This window comes from Chinchilla lanigera, unplaced genomic scaffold (genome assembly GCF_000276665.1).
Source record: "Chinchilla lanigera isolate Chin_1 unplaced genomic scaffold, ChiLan1.0 scaffold00051, whole genome shotgun sequence".
Taxonomy (NCBI): Eukaryota; Metazoa; Chordata; class Mammalia; order Rodentia; family Chinchillidae; genus Chinchilla; species Chinchilla lanigera.
The window spans coordinates 10,458,519-10,465,284 of NW_004955452.1; positions in this window are offsets into that span (position 1 = coordinate 10,458,519).

Genomic DNA, 6,766 nt, shown 5'->3' on the forward strand with positions numbered 1-6,766 from the left:
GCTTCTGCTTGTATTTTTAAGTTTACATTTCCCCCATAAAATGATAATAACCCCTCTACAGAACGGGATCTGAGAATGAAATGAGTGTGTTTGAAATGCCTAGCATGGGTCTCAACATGATACTGCTCAACACTTCAGCTTCCTTCCTGCATTTCAGACCTCCGGGTCTTCCCGATCCTGTTACTGCTCACACTTCCCCTTCTCCCCGTTACCAGTCAGGCCCAAGAGATCTTCCTTTGAGAGTTCTAACCTAGTGGGTTTGGCCCACCCACCCAGCTGCCCTGCATTGTCAGTCACCACGTCTGCAAGCTGAGAAGGATGACATCAGCCTCTCCAAGCCTCTGGACTGTTTTGAGCCATAAATATTTCAGAAGGGCCTTTCTCTGGCTGTTGCCAGGGTGATGGACTCTCAGGGGACTAGGGTGGGAGTGTGGAGGCAGGGCTGACAGCCCAGAGCCTGGCCCTGGAAGGGTGGGTACGAGGGTTGGCCAAGAGCCAGTGCGCAGCTCTGAAGGCTATCCCTGCCTGCCTGCCAGTCCTTTCTTGGGTACGTCTGTTTCCAGGGCCCAGCTCTGCCCTTGTTTGCTATTTCATTTTAGATGTTCATGTTAGATATCTCTGGGCCTTCATTTTAACATCTCAAATAGAAGGGGGAAAATCTGCCTCAGTGCAGGTAATGGAGAAGACAGGGTACAAAACATTTCATAAAATTTCTGTGAAATGCTAGACTGATAAACCATAAATGGAGACACTAGGCTTCCTTATCCTCTGTTTCTATTTTTGTTAATTGTTTTTTGGTGCTGGGGATTTTAAGTTTTTGACGCAGTCTTGTTAAGTTGACCTGGAAGAACTCAAACTTACAATTCTCCTGCCTAAATTCTGGAATTACAAGCCCATCTTGTTTTACTTTTGTTGAGACAGGGTCTTGCTGTATAGTCCAGGCTGGCCTTAAACTTAAGATCTTCCTGCCTCAGTCTTCTGAGTACTGGGATTACAGGCATGCACTCCCATGCCCAACTGCCCCTCTACCATTCTATTAATGTGCCACAATTTATCCAGTCCTGCTGGGCAAGGTGGCACATGCTTGTAATCCCAGCACTTGGGAGGCTGAAGCAGGAGGATTGCCACAAGTTTGAGGCCAGCCTGGGCTACATAGTGAGGACCCTGTCTCAAAAATGAAAAAAATGTATCCAGTCCTTTTGGATTTTAGGGCTGATGAGTCAAACTGTATATTCATTGGTCCAGGATTTACTTCGTGATCTACTTCAGAGATGTGATGCCCCTCGTCCACATTTGCCATTTTTCTCAGGTTCTAGGCACTGAGGAAGTTAGTCCTGAGCCAGCCGAACCCTCAACCTTGGGAGAACTGGGCAAGAAGTCGAGGACCTCACAATTTGCACACCCTCACACTTTGCAGCCACTGGGCTACTGCCCAGCTGCCTTTTCCGCTAGACCTAGCCGCAGGGGTCCTGATGGCCATGTGGATAATGCTCTAAAGACTGATTCTCAGATACAGCCCTCTCCCTTCTTTCCCTCTTCTTCACACTGTAGCCCTGGCTCCTGTTTCTTAAGGTTCCCAGGTCAAGCTGGACCACCTGCCCTGACACAGAGTATCCCAGGGAACGAGAGGCCTAGTGGTTTAGAAGCAGAGTTGAGAGTCTTTTCAGCTTAAAATACAGAAACCTGGGCTCCCAAATAATCTCGCCCCCACACACCTTCCTAGAAAGCTTGTCTGATTGGTTGTGGAGCTTTAGACTGTACCTTATGCCCAGTCCCCTTTATTCAGTCTAAGAGGGAGAAGAGGCCCAAAGGGGATTCTTAGAGCCCTGCTGCACCCCTATTGAGCCTTGGATCAGGTCCAGGATTTGGTACCTCCTCCCAGTGGCGCCAAGCTCAGTGCGCTCTGGGAGCTCTGATTCCTTTGTCTCTGGCTCTCTCTGGCGGTTGTGATGTGCATTGCAGGATAGTAAGACACCCAACTATGAGACTGAATTTCAGATCACGCTGAGAATTAGTATAGTTTGCTCTACACCGGGGAAAAGAAAATTCTGTACCTCCTGTTGATAGCCACTCTGCTTCTCATACAAGATATCTCTCCCATCTAATCCACTTCTCCATCAGTCCTTACAAAGATAAATGGGAATTATCCAAATTTTACAGATGAAACCAGCTTTGAGAGGCAGAATCCAGTCCAAATTCCTTACTATGCACAGGCATGAGAAATCTTACATGATCTGAAATTTGTGAAGGATTAGTGGGTGTACTGGAGACTGAATCCAGAGCCTTCCCACTGAGCTACAGCCACAGTCTTTTTTTCTTAGATAGGGTCTCACTAAGTTGCTGGGGGTGGGCTTGAACTCATAATCCTCCTAACTCAGCTTCCCAGAGTGCGGGGATTACAGGTGTGCACCACCACGCCCACCTTGAACTGAACCGATTTTTCCAACTTCATCTTCAGCAAAGAAGGCCATGCTCTTCTGGACCACAGTTTACCGCCAGACCTTTGATCATGCTCTTCCCTCCGTAGACAACATTACCTATAAAACTCTGCATTTGTCAACTAAAAAAATAGAGTGATTCCCAGGTTTTGTATATATTACCTTTGTAATAATTAAAGTTATAAGGTGTAGACACACAAATGTCTGGATAAGAACAGGTGGGGTTTTAAATAAATTTTTTAAAAAAGAACAGGTGGGTTGGTGTCTCTAAGGTGGAAAGTTGTGAAGAGGGACTAATACTTAAATAACACTTACATAAAAATAGGTAAATAACATTATGCACAAGGCACTGTTCTATGCACTTTACACAGATTGTCCTCACCGTAATGCTAAAAGGTATGCAGTATGATGAACAAACACAGTGAATTCTTAAACCTTTTTTAAAAATTATTACAGGTTTTTTTTTTTTTTTAATTGTAGCCAGGTATGGTGCCACATGCCTGTAAGACCAGCACTCAGGAGACTGAGGCAGGAGGGTTGTCATGCATTCGAAGCCTGTCTGGGCTACTTAATGAGTTCAAGGCCAGCCTGAACTACATAGTGAAACCCTGTCTAAAAACAAAACAAAACACATTGTCATTAATGCCCCTCAAAGCCCCTTCCTCTGCTTTGAATACATTTATCTCATTGTCCTTGCTACTTTCTGAAGCAGATCAGGGAGTCCTCTGTTGTGACTGTCTTCAGTTGTACTGTCATGACTGCCTCGATGTCCTAAATCAATTCAAAATGTTTACCTTTCACAGTAATTTTGACTTTGGAGCAGAGCAAGAAGTCACACTCCAGATGTCGTGAATAAGGTGGATGAGAACACACCATAACGTTTTTATAAACTTGCCTTTCATCGGATGCCAATCACTCCTCATAAAGACTCTCAAAAGAAGAGTTCCAGAGCTGCATCAGAAAATGGCAAGAGCAATGGGATAAGTGTGCTCGAAGCAGCAGTGTTTTTTAAGGTGGACTATGACAGTATGTCTTTTTTTTCTGTCTTTTTGAGACAGTCTTGTTATGCAGTTCAGGCTGGCTTTGAGCTCACTTTGTAGCCCAGGCTGGTCTCAAACTCACAACAATCCTCCTGTGACAATATGTCTTTTACTGTAAAATGTAAACATCTATTTTGATTACACCTTATACAGAGAGGTTAAGCAGCTTCCAAAGCTCATGCAGCCAGTAATGGTAGAGCTAGGATTTGACTTCATATGTCTTGCTCTAAAGATGCTTGTAGTAACTACAGTTATGTATGTATGTATGTATGTATGTATGTATGTATTGACAGGGAGGATCTTGCTATGTAGTTCAGGCCGACCTTGAATTCGCTATATAGCCAGGCTAGCCTCAAACTCACTGTGATCTTCCTGTCTCAGCCGCCCAAGTGCCAGAATTATAGGCATGTATTACCATGCCCCCACAATAAATACCTTTTAAAGTAAAAATGTGAAAATACTGCCTTTTATTTTTATTAAATAAAACTGATGTTTCAGAAGGCTGTATTTTTTTTTTTTTTTTTTGAGAGAAGGTTTCAATATGCAGGTCAGTCTGGCCTTGAACTCACATTGTAGCCCAGGCTCACCTCAAACTCACAGCAATCCTCTTGCCTCAGCCTACCTGTGCTGGGACCACAGGCATGTGTCACCACACCCAGATAGCTATATTGTGTTTTATCCTGTGATTTCAACATCTCTATCTACCTAGATTGAAAACTGTTGATCTAGAGCACAAATTTGTAAACTTTGGGCCTTGGCCCCAGAATAACATGACCAAAGAAAAGATCTCAACTCCTAGCTCCCAGCAACATAGGACTGGCATAGAGCCAGTGGCATTTCCTCAAAAACTCAAGACTCCTGGAAGAGCCAATACAGAGTCCAGTCAGTCAGGAAATGAAGGTTCAGAGAGGGGAAGTGAGAACTTAAAGGTCACAAAGCAGCTGAGATGTATGATCACAGATTTGGAGGATAAACCCTACCAACATCCTGCCATCATGACTATGTCCTCTAGGGAGTCTGTAGGAGGTCCATGTGAAAGAACCAAATCCCTAGATGTTTCTGGTAAGTACTAGGGTAGAAGTGTCTATTGTTCTAGATGGTTTCAGTTGCAGTTGCCAGACACCAAACAAACTGGCTTTTTGTAACAGTAAAGTCCATAAAGGAGACTTTATGGGGATAGTATATGCCTGTAATCATAACTACTTAGGAGGCTGAGGAAGGAGGATTGCAAGTTCCAGGCCAGTCTAAGCAATTTAGTAAGAACCTGTCTCAAAATTTAAAAGGGGCTAGGGATGTTGCTAAGCATTTGCTGAATTTAGTCAGTCACCAGTACGGGGGGAGGCAGGGGCACAGTCTACATAAAGCCTTCAGGTTTGGCTGGATCCAGGAGTTCAAATGATACCAGAGAAATTTCTCTCCCTCTCTCCTACTTTCTTGATGATGGCAATCAAACCAAGGCCCTCACACACACTAGGCAAGTACTTTTCCACTGAGCTACATCCCCAGCCTCACAAAATGATTTCCTGGTGTTTTCATTGTCAAACAAGTGTCTTTCATTATCAGTTAAGTACTCTTCCAAAAAGTGGCAAGATAGCTAAGAGCTCCAAGTTTATATCCTATTTGCTTAGCCATCCTGCTGTGGGGGGCAGATGTTTCTTCCCCAACCGAGCCTACAAGTACATCTCATTTGACCCAACTTGGATTGCTAATAGCACCTCCCCCTAGTCCCAGCTAGTCACTAGCACGAGGTGGCGGGACGTTGGAATGCTTAGATTTGCCAAGCCAGTGTCATCTGTCCACTGGAACTGCAAGGTATGACAGCCCCACCAAACTTCAGATGGAATGAGATGGAGGAAAGGTAGTTTCCTAAAGAAAAACTTGTGTTCTTACCGGAAGGAGGAGTGTGTGATAGCAGACAAAATCAATAGTCAACCTGTACAAGGTGCACTGGAAGCAAGACACAGTGGCACACACCTGTCATTTCAGCACTCTGGGAGGCTGAGGCAGGAGTACAGCAAGTTCCAACCCAGTCTGGGCCACTTAGGGAGACCCTGTCTCAAAATAAATTAATGGCTGAGGACACAGCTCAGTGCAAAGACCCTGGGTTCAATCCCTAGTACCAAAATTAAAAGGAAGTTCAGGGACTGGGGTTGTAGCTGAGTGGTAGAGCGCTTGCTTAGCATGCATGAGGCTGAGTTTCATCTCCAAAACAGAGGAGGGTTCAAATCCTCCAATGACATCCTGTTTCATACATAGTAAAAACCATGCAATCCTATGACTCATTATTTCTCCCAGCCCGCTCTCATGTGTATTCCATCTGAGCTGCCTTGTTACTTCTTAAATGTACGGGGCCCATTTACCTGAGGGTCTTTGCACTGACTGTTCCCTCTGTCTGGAACTCCCCTTCCAGGGATAGCTGCGTGAGGTACTCACTCCTGGCCTTCAGCGAAGCCCTATTTAAATGTGCAACTCTTTCCCCCTTTCCTGTTTTTCCTTTACACCAATCATTCCCTTCCAACGTACTACAGAATTTCCTATAATTATTTATGTCTATCTCCTCCCACTTGACTGTAAGCTCTAGTTATCTATTAAATATCTACTAATTCATTCAACTAATCGAATATTGATGTCTATTATGTGTCAAGCCCTGTGCTAAGCAATGGAGCCACATGGTGATTAAGACTGCTTATAAGTCTAGTGAGGGACGTAATACTAACAGTAGTAGCACATTTATCAAATGCTTCCTCTGCATTCTGTGCTTGCCAAAAATAGTAACAAGGGCTACTTTTAATTAAAACAGACTGTGCAGCTAGGCATGGTGGTATGCACACCTGTAATCCTACCCATCTGGGAGGCTGAGGCAGGAAGATCTTGATTTGAGGCCACCCTAATCAATTTAGCAAGATCCTGTCAATAAATAAGAAACAGGGTGAGTCATGAGCTCAGTGGTGGAGCACTTACCTACCATGCATCAGGCCCTTGGTTGAATCCCTAGCAAGGCAAAACAACAAAACCCAGACTGTTCGACGTGAGTTATTTCATTTAATCTTCAACCAAAACCTGTAAGGTGGATATAACTAACCTTATTGAAAAGACCAAGACCCGGGCATGATGGCGCACACCTATAATCCTAGCACTGGGGAGGCTGAGGGAGGAAGATAGTTGTGAGTTTGATGGCAGCCTGGGCTACATAAGGGAGTTCCAGACCAGCCTGCACTACATAACAAGACCCTGTCTCAAAAAAGGGGGGAGGGGGACCAAGAAACAGGATTTAAACCTCAAAACTGG